The sequence below is a fragment of the Zingiber officinale genome, chromosome 9A (assembly GCF_018446385.1).
Source record: "Zingiber officinale cultivar Zhangliang chromosome 9A, Zo_v1.1, whole genome shotgun sequence".
Classification (NCBI taxonomy): Eukaryota; Viridiplantae; Streptophyta; class Magnoliopsida; order Zingiberales; family Zingiberaceae; genus Zingiber; species Zingiber officinale.
The window spans coordinates 58,491,241-58,508,282 of record NC_056002.1 but is presented as its reverse complement, the minus strand read 5'-3'; positions in this window follow the sequence as shown (position 1 = coordinate 58,508,282).

Here is a 17,042-nt window from a genome sequence, read left to right as displayed (position 1 = left end):
TGGTCAAGAAGTTTATCTGGCAGAACATCATCTGTCGGTTCGACATCCCCCGTCGACTTATTTCCGACAACGGGCGGCAGTCCACAGGAAAAGTGCTCGAAGATTGGTGCAAAAGCTACGGCATCGAACAACACTTCACGTCCGTGGCATATCCCCAAAGCAATGGTCAAGCCGAAGTAGCCAATCGGGAAATTCTTCGCATTTTGCGGGCTCGGCTCGACCATATGGGAGGTAGCTGGGTGGATGAAGTGTCAGGCGTCTTATGGGCCATCCGAACGACACCGAAGGAAGGAACTGGCGTCACGCCCTTCCATCTGGTGTATGGCGTGAAGCGGTTATTCCTGTCGAAGTTGGCGTCGAGTCCGCTCAGATTTAGAATTATGATGATGACAACGCCGAGCGGAGGAACATGGAGCTGGATTTGGTCGAAGAAGAAAGAGCCAAGGCGTCCGTCCGGCTGATGGCGTACCGTCAAAGAATGAAGCAGAATTACAACCGGCGCGTAATCCCCAGATCATTCCAGGTCGGCGATCTTGTCTGGAAGAAAGTGAAGCCGGTCGGCGACGTTGGCAAGCTAAAAGCTCCTTGGGCGGGCCCCTTCAAAATCATCGAAAAGCTCCGCTCGGGCGCTTATTATTTGGAGGATGAAGACGGGCGGCAGCTGGACCGACCTTGGAGCGCGAATCATCTCCAGCCTTATCGAGCTGGGTGAAAGGTGCACTGATGTAACTCATTTTTGTGTATATTCTAGTTGCCCATGTCCTTGTAATGCAGGAAGAAAAAATGATTTAAAGGATGGCTAATGTGTTCGCCGAGCGGCTGTGTCAAAGTTAGCCTTTACAACCGTCGAGCTTCGACATTAAAAATCGAGAGACGAGCCGGCGTCTATAAACCCTCCGAGCGGAACACCGTCGAGCACCGACGTTAAAAATCGAGAGACGAGCCGGCGTCTATAAACCCTCCGAGCGGAAGACCGTCGAGCTCTGATGTTAAAAATCGAGAGACGAGCTGGCGTCTATAAACCCTCCGAGCGAAAGACCGTCGAGCTCCGACGTTAAATATCGAGAGACGGGCCGGCGTCATATACCCGCCGAGCGGAAGACCGTCGAGCTCCGACGTTAAAAATCGAGAGACGAGCCGGCGTCTATAAACCCGCCGAGCAGAAGACCGTCGAGCTCCGACGTTAAAAATCGAGAGACGAGCCGGCGTCTATAAACTCTCAGACCGGAGCCGGCGTTTACTAGTGGCAGTCGATTATTTTTCCAAATGGGTGGAGGCCGAGCCGCTAGCCAAGATCACCTAGTAGATGGTCAAGAAGTTTATCTGGCAGAACATCATCTGTCGGTTCGGCATCCCCCGTCGACTTATTTCCAACAACGGGCGGCAGTTCACAGGAAAATTGCTCGAAGATTGGTGCAAAAGCTACGACATCGAATAATACTTCACGTCCGTGGCATATCCCCAAAGCAATGGTCAAGCCGAAGTAGCCAATCGGGAAATTCTTCGCATTTTGTGGGCTCGGCTCGACCATATGGGAGGTAGCTGGGTGGATGAAGTGCCAGGCGTCTTATGGGTCATCCGAACGACACCGAAGGAAGGAACTGGCGTCACGCCCTTCCATCTGGTGTATGGCGACGAAGCGGTTATTCTTGTCGAAGTTGGCGTCAAGTCCGCACAGATCCAGAATTATGATGATGACAACGCCGAGCGGAGGAACATGGAGCTGGATTTGGTCGAAGAAGAAAGAGCCAAGGCATCCGTCCGACTGATGGCGTACCATCAAAGAATGAAGCAGAATTACAACCAGCGCGTAATCCCCAGATCATTCCAGGACGGCGATCTTATCTGGAAGAAAGTGAAGTCGGTCGGCGACGTCGGCAAGCTAGAAGCTCCTTGGGCGGGCCCCTTCAAAATCATCGAAAAGCTCCGCTCGGACGCTTATTATTTGGAGGATGAAGACGGGCGGCAGCTGGACCGACCTTGGAGCGCGAATCATCTCCAGCCTTATCGAGCTGGGTGAAAGGTGCACTGATGTGACTCATTTTTGTGTATATTCTAGTCGCTCATGTCCTTGTAATGCAGGAAGCAAAAATGATTTAAAGGATGGCTAATGTGTTCGCCGAGCGGCTGTGTCAAAGTTAGCCTTTACAACCGTCGAGCTTCGACGTTAAAAATCGAGAGATGAGCCGACGTCTATAAACCCTCCGAGCGGAAGACCGTCGAGCTCCGACATTAAAAATCGAGAGACAAGCCGGCGTCTATAAACCCTCCAAGCGGAAGACCGTCGAACTCTGACGTTAAAAATCGAGAGACGAGCCGACGTCTATAAACCCTCCGAGCGGAAGACCGTCTATCACCGACGTTAAATATCGAGAGACGGGCCAGCGTCTATAAACCCGCCGAGCGGAAGACCGTCGAGCTCCGACGTTAAAAATCGAGAGACGGGCCGTCGTCTATAAACCCGCCGAGCAGAAGACCGTCGACCTCTGACGTTAAAAATCGAGAGACGGGCCAGCGTATATAAACCCTCCGAGCGGAAGACCGTCGAGCTCCGACGTTAAATATCGAGAGACAGGTCGGCGTCTATAAACCCACCGAGCGGAAGACCGTCGAGCTCCGACATTAAAAATCGAGAGACGAGCCAGCGTCTATGAACTTCCGAGTGGAAGACGGTCGAGCTCCGACGTTAAAAATCGAGAGACGAGCCGGCGTCTATAAACTTCCGAGCGGAAGACCGTCGAGCTCCGACGTTAAATATCGAGAGACGAGCCGGCGTCTATAAACGTCCGAGCGGAAGACCGTTGAGCTCCGACGTTAAAAATCGAGAGACGAGCCGGCGTCTATAAACCCGCCGAGCGGAAGACCGTCGAGCTCTGAAGTTAAAAATCGAGAGACGAGCCGGCGTCTATAAACCCACTGAGCGGAAGACCGTCGAGCTCCGACGTTAAAAATCGAGAGACGAGCCAGCGTCTATAAACCCGCCGAGCGGAAGACCGTCGAGCTCCGACGTTAAAAATCGAGAGACGAGCCGGCGTCTATAAACCCGCCGAGCGGAAGGTCGTCTGGCGCTGACTGTAAAATTCGACGTTAAAAGGTGAGCAACCGAAGTCTATAAATCCTCCGGACGGATAACTTTCTGCAAGGTCCTGCTCGGTTGTAAAGGTCGACCTCTGATCGGGCCGGCCGATAAGGCGAGAATAAAGGCAACGTGTGGTCGAGCGGCTCCCTTATCAAATGTACTTGGGACGCGAGAAAACTGTGACCGAGATGAAAGTAAAGATGGGACGCTGGTCGAACAAACAAATAACAAAAGGAGACAATCCACTTACGCCGAGCGGCGGACAGACAAAATTTATAATATTCGCCTCGAACGGCAGGCATACAAAAGATTACTCACTTAGAGAAATTACATAAACCCCTCATTCACTATCATCAAAGTTAAAGAGAAGTCGGGGATGGAGCCCATCATGGCCGCCAAATCTTCGGGGGGGACGGATAGCTCGGCAGGTATGTGGCCTTTGGTCTTCAGATATTCCACTGCCACTTTGATCGCCTCTTCAAAAGTTAAGGACAGCTTGTCGCTGAACTTTTCGCCAAATTCATCCGAGCGGACGAATGCTTTGCGCGCTTCCGCCGACCGACCTGGCTCCCCATCTTGATATTCTTTAAGAGTGGCTCCGGAAGCGTCAAGGGCCGCCTGAAGATCTTTCAAAGCCCCTTCCGCTTTAACCTGGTCGGCCGAGCGGCCCTCCCGTTCAGTCTTGAGCAAGGCGTCTAATTCCTTCACTCGCTGCTCTAGCCCCCGGTTCTCTACCTTCATCATATCCATGTCGTCGATGGCTTGGCGCTTCCGGGTGGTCGCGGTCTTTATCTCCTTGTCCCGCTGCTTGACCAAAGCCTGAGTCGAGCCACTTCGCTCGACAAGCCGGAGGACTTACCCTGTTCGGCTTCCAGCAACTTTTTGGCCTTCTCCAGAGCGGCCGTTGACTGTCTGCTTTCTCCCGCTGCTTTGAGCTTTTTCAGCTCGTCCTCCAGTTCGGCTAGGCGATTGCTGATAGCAATCTGCTCCACCCAATTCTGCAAATGGACAGGAGCAAGTTAGAAACTAAATCCAAACAACTAACACGGTAAAGAACATAACCCGGTCTCCTGTTGTAAATTGTTGTTGCCTAGCTGACCGGGAGTCATCATTGCAATTCGAAGCCGAGCATCCTCCCAGGCTTTGGCAAGAGGGCCCGTAAGGGTGATCTGCTGTTCGGGGACCATTGGCCGATCAGCAGCCGCCATATATTCCTCCGACGGAAGGCGCAGGACAGTTTTTATCAATCTCGGGCCGCTCGGATCACCCTGGGGCGCAGCTGCTTTACCGGACGGCTCACCACTTGAGGAAGGAAGGTCGCCCAATCACCTAAGGCGACGCATGGTTCACGGAGGACTGGCGGGTGGCATCTCAGAGGTAGCCCTTGGAGAGTCGCGCGGCGTGGGGGTACTCTCTATAGAGACCGTCCCGGATAGCACTGGAGCTTCATCACCCCGCTCGGACTGCGGTTCATCAGATGGAGTTGGTTGAGAGGCTGGCTCTGGCCGTCTGCGTTTCTGAGCTGCCAGGGGAACTTCGTCGGCCGAACGGCCCTCTACCTCGACTTGAGTAGAGAGCTTTATATCGCCCGCAGCCTCGCCTAGAGAGGCAGAAGCGTCTAAGGCTTCGGGGACACTCTGAGTCCCCTCACCCTCTCCGCTGACCGGACCAGCTGAGACCAAGCTCCGCTCGGCGACCTCCCTATTCTTGGCCGCCTCGATCTCAGCGGCTCGCAGTTTCAGCTGCTCGGTAGCCTTTGTGCGCCACATAACTTCTGCTGCAGAAACAAAGAATAAATCAGTTAGAACAAAAGAAACGGGAAGATAAGAGAACTTACTCATGCTGCAAGGCAGATCGGCTGGGATAGAAGACAAGCTGAATATATATAGTACTCCCGGAAGGAGCAGCTTGTCGATGTGATAGCGCTGGCCGACCAGCCGGTTGGTTGCATGAAGGTAGGCCAGATCGCCCCTAAACTTGCCAAGCTCCGGTTGCGCTGGCATCGCCGTCTGCCATTTGATACGGAAGGCCGGTGGCTCGGGGAAACGCACGTAGAAAAAATGCTCCTTCTAGTGTTTGTTGGAGCTCGGCATATTATCAAAAAGGATAAAACCTATCCTAGATTGGAAAACGAAAGTACCCCACTCGGCTTGCTTAGGGTAGTAGAAGTAGTGGAACACTTTGGGGTCCAACGGGATGTTGTTCAGTTTAAACAGAATTACCATCCCGCTCAGCAGCCTGATTGAATTCGGAACTAGCTGGCCGAGCGGGATGCGAAAGTAGTTGCAAACTTGCAAGAAAAACTTATGGGGTGGAAAGCGTAGCCCGGCCAAAAATTGGTCTCGGAAGAAAAGAACGGTGTCGGGCGGCGGTTCATGAGGCCGGTCGGCGGGAGTGGCTAATACTATGTGGTGGTCGGCAGGGATTTCATAGGTCCGAGAGAGGCGCAGCGCATCCCCCTCGTCAAACCGGCTCTCCATGGTCGTGTACCAAAGATCGGGAGTGCCGGCGGTAGGCTGTGAGGTACTAGTCATGGTATAAAGCAAGGAACGAACGCGGAATGAAAGGAAAAGGAAATAAAGCAAGGAAAGAAGGGGGCAGAATGATAGAGACAACTAACAGGAAGAAAAGGAGGGACGAAGCGAGGAAAAGAAAGGCTTACGAGCAAAAGGATGGTCGCAAGGGGCCTCGAGGTCGCCGGAGAAGAAAGGAGCAGCGGGGCGTCGGGGATCGATGAAGCCGAAATGCGGCGAAGAAGAGAAGTCGCGAGCTTTATAACGTCGGCCGCAAGCAGCTTCCACCGTCCGATTCAGGTCGTGAAGAACGAGGCCATCATCCAGCCGTTCATTTCAAACGGCGGCTATCCCATCGGAGGTAACACCACCGCCATACGCTGACAGAAGCGAGATAGCTACGTGTCAGTAGGACACGGGTCGCATTTAATGAGCGCCCCTTACCGCGTGCAGCGCACGTGATTGGCAGTAGGGTAGAGGATTCGACATGGATTCCAAGGGAATACAAGGCACGGGCAAGACACCGCCAAACGGATGAGCATCCCTAAGCCTGGCCGAGCGAACTAATGCAGCGGTCGTTACTCAGTCAGATCGGCAGTCCAGTCAGTCGAACTTTGCCTCCTTCGACTAGACTTGAGGGGGAGGCAAGTGATCCGGCGGTTAGAACAGGGGACCCCCATTTTGAGGGGTCAACGTCACGTGGAAGTCAAAGGGCCAGGTGGCCGTTCGGAGAAGGGCGGACCGGTCGGCCGGTCGGCCGGTCGGCCGACCGGAGAAGGATGGGTCGACCCCCTGATCGACCGGTCGGTAAATAACTGATGGTAAAAGGCGCCCCGACAGGGGTCGGGGTTCCGGCCCTCGATTGAACAGTAACAAAGGGCCGAGCGAAAGTCATGCTCGGCCATAAACATAAAGTAACATACTGCTAGCAGTCCCCACATAACACCTTACCGAGGATCTCCCCAGCATACTGATGCATATGGAGGGCCGGACGTGATGTGAGTGTCGGCCGGCCGGACGTGAGATGAGTGTCGGCTGGCCAAACGGGAGAGGAGTGCTGGCCGGCTGGACGGGAGATGAGTGCCGGTCGGCCGAACGCCCCGGCATGGAGTAGGGATAGAAGGACAAGGAACATCTTATGACAGCTGTCAAGTCCTATGACTAGGCCATACTCCAAATCTGGCGGTAAGGTGTTCTGTTGTCCCATCGAAGACGTGCCGGGACTGTAGCAGTATGGTGTCAGGTAAGCTTTCTGACAAACACATACCGAGGTATGGGCTAAGGACACGTATTTGCCTCGGTAGGTGTGCGTGAGCTCTTTCATCGCTCTATATAAGGAGCCTTATACTTCGCCGGAGGTACGCGTTCTATAATTTTTGCAGCCACTTCTTCACTGTTAGCTTGCCTGACTTGAGCGTCGGAGGGTCGCCACCGGGAACCCCTTCCCGGCCCGACTTCTGTGCAGGATCGTCGGAAGTTCGCACCAGCATTCGAAGACCCACGTCAGCAACCGGAGAGCGCCACGTGCCCAGCGTCCGTTGATTCGGCCGACCGGAGAAGGATGGGCTGACCCCCCGCCCAGCCGGTCGGTAAATAACCGATGGTAAAAGGTGCACCGACAGGGGTCGGGGTTCCGGCGCTCGATTGAACAGTAACGAAGGGTCGAGCGAAAGTCATGCTCGGTCGTAGACATAAAGTAACATACTGCTAGCAGTCCCCACATAGCACCTTACCGAGGATCTCCCCAACATACCGATGCATATGGAGGGCCGGACGTGATGTGAGTGTCGGCCGGACGTGAGATGAGTGCCGGCTGGTCGGACGGGAGAGGAGTGCCGGCCGGCCGGACGGGAGATGAGTGCCGGCCGGTCGGACGCCCCGGCATGGAGTAGGGATAGAAGGACAAGGAACATCTTATGACAGCTGTCAAGTCCTATGACTAGGCCATACTCCAAATCTGGCGGTAAGGTGTTCTGCTGTCCCATCGAAGACGTGCCGGGACTGTAGCAGTATGGTGTCAGGTAAGCTTTCTGACAAACACATACCGAGGTATGGGCTAAGGACACGTATTTGCCTCGGTAGGTGTGCATGAGCTCTTTCATCGCTCTATATAAGGAGCCTTATACTTCGCAGGAGGTACGCGTTCTACAATTTTTGCAGCCACTTCTTCACTGTTAGCTTGCCTGACTTGAGCGTCGGAGGGTCGCCGCCGGGAACCCCTTCCCGGCCCGACTTCTGTGCAGGATCGCCGGAAGTTCGCACCAGCATTCGAAGACCCACGGCAGCAACCGGAGAGCGCCACGTGCCCAGCGTCCGTTGATTCAGCTTTCAGACAGGATCAGGTACTTCTTTGTTCCTTAGTCTTTTGACGTCTCGATCCAATATCTAAATTGGTCGGCTTTCGTAGGTTAGGTCCTCTTGCACTTGTACTATCTGGGGTTCGATCACTTGGCCCGTGTTCGGAATACATTTCTTTAGCATCGAAACGTGGAACACGTTGTGAATGGCTGACATCTCTTGAGGCAGCTCTATTTCATACGCTACCTTGCCGATTCTTTTCAGAACCTGGTATGGTCCCACATAGCGCGGGCTTAGCTTTCCCTTCTTACCGAACCTCATTACTCCCTTCATAGGAGCTACCTTGAGGAATACTGAGTCTTCGACACTGAACTCCAATGGTCTTCGTCGTTTATCCGCATAATTCTTCTGTCGACTCTGAGCAGTTTCTATTCTTTGGCGGATATTCTATATAACACGGGTGGTGTTATCGATAAGCTCTGTTTGAAATCCCATCTCTTTCTTTTCCCTGCCTTCATACCAACATATAAGTGATCTGTATTTCCTACCATACAGAGCCTCGTAGGGTGTCATCCCAATAGTAGCCTGGTAGCTATTGTTGTAAGCGAATTCTGCTAAGCATAAATATCGGCACCAGCTTCCTTTGAAGTCCAAGGCATAAGCCCGTAGCATGTCTTCTAGCACTTGGTTCACCCTCTCTATCTGTCCGTCGGTTTGAGGGTGGAAAGCAGTACTGAATAATAGCTTTGTGCCAAGAGCCCTTTGAACACATTCCCAAAAATGCGAGACAAAACGACCATCTCTGTCAGAGATGATGGTCTTAGGGATCCCATGTAGTCTAATAATTTCCTTGACATATAATTGAGCCAGATGCTCAATTGAATGAGTCATCTTAATTGCCAGAAAGTGGGCGGATTTGGTTAGTCTATCCACGATTACCCATATAGCGTCATAGCCGTTTGTTGTCTTGGGTAATCCTGAAATAAAGTCCATAGAGATATCCTCCCATTTCCATTCCAGAATTTGGACAGGTTGTAGTAATCCTCCAGGCCTCTGGTGTTCTGCTTTAACCCTCTGACAGGTCAGGCAGGCACTGATGTACTGAGCCACATCTCTTTTCATACCGGACCACCAGAATTTCTTTTTCAAATCCTGGTACATTTTGGTGGATCCCGGATGCATTGCATAGGGCGTTGAATGAGCTTTTTCTAATATCTTCCTTCGCAACTCGGGGTCCTCGGGAATACATAATCGATCTCTGAGGTATAATATTCCGCTGTCCGCGGTACAAAATCCATCATTCTTTCCTTCTATGATCTCTTGTTTAATCCTTTGGAGTCTTTGGTCACTGGTTTGCTTCTCTAATATATTGTCGAATAGGGTGGGTGCTATGGTCAGGGTGGAGAGTCACCCGGACATAGTCTCGACCCCATGACACGAAATGTTTCTCGGTTTCCCGATAGATTCGACTACTGGTTTGCCTTCAGTATTAAATAAAACTTTAGCATGTTGGCTAGAGATAGGCGGCTGACCTGTAACGACAGTAGAGGCGTTCGCCACATCTTCACTGGTGATCGCGAAAACCCTGGCATTCGTCGTCGCTGGCGGGGCTTCCAATCTCCCTTGGCTGATCGGAGTCCCTTCTATAGCAGTTTACATCTGGTGTAGCTGTGAAGGGGCACTCTTGTTCTGATTATTCTGCTGGAATGATGCCTGGAACTGAGTAGGACAATCTCTGGCCAAATATCCTTCCTGTCCGTAATTATAGCATTTTCTTGTACCTTTGTGACACATCCCGGAATGCAGCTTCCCACAAATAGAACACTGGGGGTATCTCGGTTGCTTACCCACTGACCCACTTTTTGCATTGTCCCACTGCTTTCTTTTTCCGGTAGAAGTTCCTTTCCAGCCTGGTTTGGTACTCTGGGATTTCTGTCCTTCAGCTCGTGTCTGACCTTTATTCTCATTCATTGCTTTCTGATAATGTTCCGTAATCAATGCGCTGCTGACTAATTCCTCTGTAGTCTGCGGTCTATTAACTCCGCCGGCCACGTTTAGTGCTATCTCGGGTCGAAGCATCTTCAGCATCAGTCTGACCCTTTCTCTTTCTGTACGCACTAATTCAGGACAAAGGCGTGCTAGACGGTTGAAGCGCTTTACTGCTTCGTTCACTGATAAGTCACCTTGCCGGAACTCGGTGAACTTGTCGTAATGCCGGTTCGTCACTTACGTATGGAAGAACTCTTCGAAGAACTCTGTCTCAAAGTCCGTCCAATTCATCAGATTAATTTGTCTCTTAGCTTTAACTCTTTCCCACCACATTCTCGCATCTCTGAAGAAGCAAAAGGATACGCATTTGATCTTCTCTGGTTCAGGCCAGTCCAGTAGTTCCACTATGCTTTCTACTGTCTTGAACCAGGCCTGGGCATCCCACGGCTCGCCAGTACCCGAGAAGTTCTCCGGCTTCAGCCTCAGCCACTGTATCAAGTAGGTCTCCTGTCGAACCACTGGGGCAGGGGCTACCGGTGGTACTGGTGCAACTATTGGCACGACGGGCACTGCGTTCTGAATTACTGATGGGGTGGTAAGAGTTCCTTGTTGACCCATCAAAGTCGTGATCAACTGTTGTTGTTCCATGATCTAACGTTGGAAGTCAGTAACTACCTGAGTCAGATCTGGTGGAGTTACTGTCTCGTCCGCTCGGGTAGTGCATCTCCTAGCCATGCTTATCTTCATTAAATAGCAACAAGTTATCGTTATTCCTATTCGACAGTCATAAGGTCATTACTATTCCTATCCTACCATCATGCATACCTAAACTAAATCAAAGAATAAATAAACATGCATAATATTACAGCATCAAAACAAAAAAAAAAAATTAAGCATATAGAATCTTACTTGGAGCGGCAGGATGGAGGCTTGACATGTGTGTAGTGGAGAGGCTAAACCTGGCTCTGATACCAAACTGTAACGCCCCGCCCCTCCTGCTAAGGCGACGGGGGTTACTTGGACATACATACTTACTTAATACAGTGGAAGTCTTACTTAGAGAATCTAAATACTTTTCCTTACTTTAAAGTCACCATGGACATATAAAACCACATAGCATACTTAACATGAAATTTTGAGTCATAATATTTAAACACATAACTAATGTCATGGAGTCATAATGTAATAACATAAACATGACATATTTCTTATTAAACAAAAGCAGGTCTTTCCCTTTAGCCAAGCCACTACCACACACATCCTTCTAGCCCCTCCTGTGGTACAAGAAAGTAAGCTGTGAGCACTCATGGCTCAGTAAGTTCCTTTCCTACTCACAAAAATTTGCATAGCATATCAAAATCATAAGTCATAATGCATGGAAACAAATCTATCATATCAAGCAACATATCATGGCATATCGCAACATAATCATCATAAAGTATCATGGCATAATATAACATGATCATCAAATGTATCCTGATATAGCATAACATCATCATAAATATCATGGCATAATCATAAAGTATATGCAAGGTGAATTCCTAATCATGTATCATGAAACATATGCAACATGTCTTTTGAAAACTTATAATATACATACTTAAACATAATCTCAACATGATTAGGGCCCCGGCTTGTACCACATACATAAATGCGCGCGTCCTATATAGGTCCAAGGTAGCAAGTCTTGAACCCTACAAGGCATACATACTAGGCCCGTTTCTTAGTCCATCGACCTAGGGGCACTTAGGAGCCCATTCCTAACGAGGCCCGTTTCTTAGTCCATCGACCCCGGGGCGCTTATGGAGCCCACCCTTGGTACAAGCCATACATAAAGTAAAGTAGCATGTCATACGTATCATAGTTCTTATCCTTTCATGCATATCATGTTTCTTAACATATCATAAAACATGCATATTTGGGCACACAGCACATGCATGAATCATAAGCGTACATAATGAACATGTCATTTATCACATCATAAGGCATGCATATTTGGGCACACAACACATGCATGGATCATAAGCATACATAATGAACATGTCATTTATCCTATCATAAAGCATGCAAAATTGGGCACATAGCACATCACAAAGGACATTATCATGCATGGATCATAAGTATACATAAATGAGCATATCACCTATCGTAGAAAGACATAATCATTCATGGAATCATTAAATAACCTCTCTTAATTCATAACATAGCATATGAGGCACATCTAGGTCACTAAACCTATTATGGACGAAAGTCAAGAGTAGGGACATGAACTCTAGGCAACATACAAACATAAGAATCCCATGATAACTTCACATCCTATCATAAGAAAGATCATAAGCATGTTAACCTAAATTTTTTTAAGCCCTCCTAGGTTTCTAATTCTTTCATGACCGAAACCTTCATGAAGAGCAATCAAGTTCTAAGCAACATGCAAACATGTAAACCCTAAACTCATATCATATCATATTTCATAAGGAACAACTTGAGCATATTTAGTTTGGGTTCTAAGTTCCCTAGGCTTCTAACCTTATCATGGCCAAACCCTAGCAAGCCTTATTCTAGGTTACATGTAGCATGAAAGTGTTGATCCTTAAGCCAATATCCTACACATTTCATGAGGAACATCATAAGCACATTTGGTTCAAGTTCCAAACTTCCTAAGCCCATTAAACTAAGGTGGCCGAAACATGTTAAGCATGGAAACTAGGTTTCTAGTGGCATAAGAGCATGGAAACCACAACCACATTTCATAGTATTTATCACAAGAAACATCATGAGCCTATTTAAGTTGGGTTCTAAGTTTCCCTAGGCCTTTAGACCAATAGTGGCCGAAACATGTTAAGCATAGAATTGTTTTTTTTCATGTAGCTTAAAAGCATGGAAACCCTACATAATTTTCATGGCATCATTACAAGAAAAAACATGAGTAAACTTAGTTTAAAATCTAAGCATCCTAGCCTTAAAACTTAGTGTGGCCGAAAGTTACATGTAACCAAATTTCTATGTAACAAGCAACCATAGGAACATCAACTAGTTTCATAACATTTCATCAAGAAGGTCATGAGCATCTTAGACTTGGTTTAAACTTTCCTAGGCCTCAAATCTCAACATGGCCGAATCTTCATAATCATGAAATAGAATTCAAAACCAACATACAATCAAGGCATAACATTTTAGCTTCATATCTTGTCTTAGGAAAAACAAAATCATAGCATGCTTAGTTTTAGGTTTAAAACTCTCCTAGGCCTTTTGTTCTTCCATGGCTGAATATTCATAAGCATGAAATCGAATTCAAAACCAACATACAATCATGGCATAACATTTTAGCTTCATATCTTGTCTTAGGAAAAATCATAGCATGCTTAGTTTTAGGTTTAAAGCTCTCCTAGGCCTTTTGTTCTTCCATGGCCGAATGTTCATGAGCATAAAATGGAGTTTCAATCAACATACAAGTAAGAGAAAAAGTTAACAACAACATTATCATAGGGTACATAACACAAGAACAAGGGAGCATGTTTAGTTTGAGTCTTTAGCTTACCTAGTCCTCTTGTTCATGCTTGGCCGAGAGTCTAAGGTTCATGGATCTAAGTTCTAATTAATCATTCTAGTATGAAAACATTAGATTAACCTCCTACATAAGATACATGTCATAAGAAAAATAATAAGCATATCTAGTTTAAAAATTTCTTAGACTCTTCCTTTTGTCTTGGCCGAAATTTCCATAAAGCAACCCTAGGTTTTTAAGCAATCTATCTTCATGGAAAACCATATGAGCTATTGTACCACAGGTGAGGGGAAGCTTACCTAGTGTTCACTTGTTATTCCTTAAGGAAATGGTACCCTTGGTGAAGAGGAAGAAGAGAGCTTCTTCTTTTATCACTCCTTTTGGTTTCTCTTGCTTGGAAGGGTACACCTTGAAGGCTCCTTCTTGTAATTTAGTTTTCTCTTAGGGAGAAAACCTAAGCTTGGCTTGTGGAGATGAGGGAGGAGAGCTCTAGTTTCGGCAATGGTGAGGAAGAAGGAAAAAAATGAAATCCTTTTCTTTCTTTCCTTTTTATGCTAAGTGGGTGGAAGAAACAAAGATGAACTTTGCTTCCCTTTCTCCTTAATTCATGTATATACTCTTTCCTAATGAGAATATGTCCTCATTCATCTCCCTTAATTCTTCTCATCCTTGCTCTCTTTAATCCCCACGAAAATAAAGAAAGAAAAAGAAAAGACAACTTGTCTTTTGCTTACTCCTTTTCTTAACTAAGAGGTAAACAAGAGGAAGAAAGCTACTTGATTTTCTCTTGTTCCCTCACTTTTAACTACAATTCCCATCATTTTCCATTCATATGTTATTCATTATCCTAGTGGTTATCATACATAATTTTATTTCTATCCTTTGTGAGAGGTTCAAGGTTCAAACCTTCACCTCTTCTTTTTATTTCTCTTATTTCTTTTTCTTTTGATTCTTCTTACTTTTATGCTCTAAGGCAATTAACACCTATATACTTATCTTATAACTTTTGTGGGTGTTACACTTGTTTGAATTCAGCTTGATTTCATATTCTCTCAAAGTTCGATAGGTTTCTTCGATATCTGCACAGAGGTCTGCTACTCAGAGAGATTTTATCAAAATGTCATCAACATATATCTCCATGTTACAGCCGATCCGTCGTCAGAATATCTTGTTCATCAATCTTTGATAAGTGGTGTTGGCGTTCTTCAGTCTGAATGGCATGACATTGTAGCAGTAAGTCACATCAGTCGTGATGAAGCTGACCTTCTCTTGATCTTCTTGGGCTAGCGGCACTTAGTGATAACCTTGGTATGCTTCGAGAATGTAGATCAGCTTGCAACCCATCATGGAGTCTACCATTTGGTCTATCTGGGGCAAGGTATAGAAGTCCTTCGAGTAGACCTTGTTTAGATCCCGAAAGCCGATACAGACTCACCACTTGTTGCCCAGCTTGGAGGCTAACACGACGTTGGCCAACCAGCTTGAAAATTGTACCTCACGGGTGTGTCCAGCTTCTAGTAACTTTTCTATCTTCGCTCGAATAATCTGATTTTACTTCGAGCTGAAGTCTCTCTTCCTCTGTTTCACCGGCCGAGAGTCCGGTCGGATGTGAAGCTCGTGCTGAGCTATGTTTGGCGAGATACCCAAGAGCTTATGTGTCGACCAAGCAAACACATCATGGTTTCGCCTAAGGCAAACGACTAGCTCTACCTTCTTCTCATCTATCAGGTTGGCAGCGACAAATGTAATGGCTTCCGATTGGCTGGGATGGATCTGAACCTCCTACTTTTCCTTATAGACCAACGTGGGAGGTTCTTCCATGATGGTGTTCACTTCCAAACGCGGGATCTTCCGCACGGCCCTTGCCTCGGATTTAACCATCTTGACGTAGCATCGCCGAGCAACCAATTGGTCGCCTTTAACTTTGCCCATCTCATTGTCTACTGGAAACATGATCTTCTGCCAGAAAGTGGATACCAAAGCTCGGAACTTATTAAGGGTCGGTCGGCCTAATATAACATTGTAGGCAGATGACGCATCTATCATGATGAAATTTGTGGTCCTGGTCCTCTTCAAAGGCTCCTCTCTGAGCGATATGACCAACCAAACCTGACCGATTGACAACACTTCATTGCTTGTGAAGCCATATAGTGGGGTTGTCATGGGCTACAACTCGCTCCGATCGATTTGTAGCTATCGAATGCCTATTTAAAGATTATATTCACCGAGCTACCTATATCAATAAAAGTTCGGTGAATACTATAGTTAACTATTATCACCCAGATGATCAAAGCATCATCGTGAGGGATCTCTACTCCCTATAGATCTCGAGGGCTGAAATTTATCTCTGGTCCCTCGACCTTCTCTTTGTTGCATGCTACAGTATGTATCTCCAATCGTCGGATATGTGACTTCCTTGCTTGGTTGGAATCACGGTCGGTTAGCCCATCGATGATCATTCCAATTTCACCCCAAGCGGCGTTGCTTCGGTTTTCCTCCTCCCGAACTGAGGGTCTATTCCACTCAGCTGAAGCTCGAGCAGGACTTATGTTATTTCTCTGTTGAGGTTGACAATGGCATTGTTCGCTCACCAATCTCTCTTCTTCTCTTCACCTTTCCGGTCGACGTCGATGTCGTCGATCGGGAGTTGGCGAGCCATGACGATATCCCGAAGGAGTCGGTCAGCTGGAAATATGCCTCAAGTCGTAGCAATCCCGAGTGTTATGCGTCGCCAATTGATGGAACGAGTAAAACAACGGTGTCCAAGTCTTGCCTTTTTCAGCTTTGGGTCGACCTGCCACTACATGCTATTAGGATATGCTCGATGCAGGTGCGTGCTAGAACACGTTTCGTAAACATGCGCAATAGAAAATAAAATAATAATAATTCCTAATTATTACATCACACACATTACACGCATACAAGGATACAATATGCCAAACATGATCGCATAATTAAAATTTTACGGGAAGTAAATTTACGCTAAGTATACCTTACGGATGACCTATAACGAGAAGGACATCAACCATAGCGATGTTGTCGAACCTTGTCTCTATTCGTATCCATGCCGAGCTCATCAAAACAACTCCTTGAGTATAAGCCTCTTCTTCTGAAGTTACTAGCCACGAGCAAAGAAGAAATATCAAGAGGAAGAAGAAGGAAGCACACAAGGAAGAAATTCTTCCTTGCGGTGGTCACAGCAACAAGAGGGAGCACCCTCTTATTGGCGACTGGAGAAAGAGGAGAGGGAGAGGAGGATTGGGTTTATAAAAACTAATCAACCAAATAATGAAACTTGTTATCTAATTCTCTCCCAATTACATCTATATATAATCCTCTTTAAAGAGTTGGATTAAAAAACTCAAATCCAACCCATTATCTCTTAACTAAAAATTAGCCCATTAACCCCTTGGTTTAGTTTGCAACTAAACAAAGTTAGTTCATGACTAATTCATGATTAAACCAAATATGGTTCAACTCTACCATAAGAGATGTAGCCCATCCACGCTTATATTATGACAAATATTTCTATATTTATCTTATGCATGTTCCAACCAGATATTTATCTCTTGATCTAAGAATTCTATTCTTTAACTTGTTTTACGTCTTTTAGGGAATCGTTAGTACGTGTGACCCAATAGGTTCTCGATTTATCTTG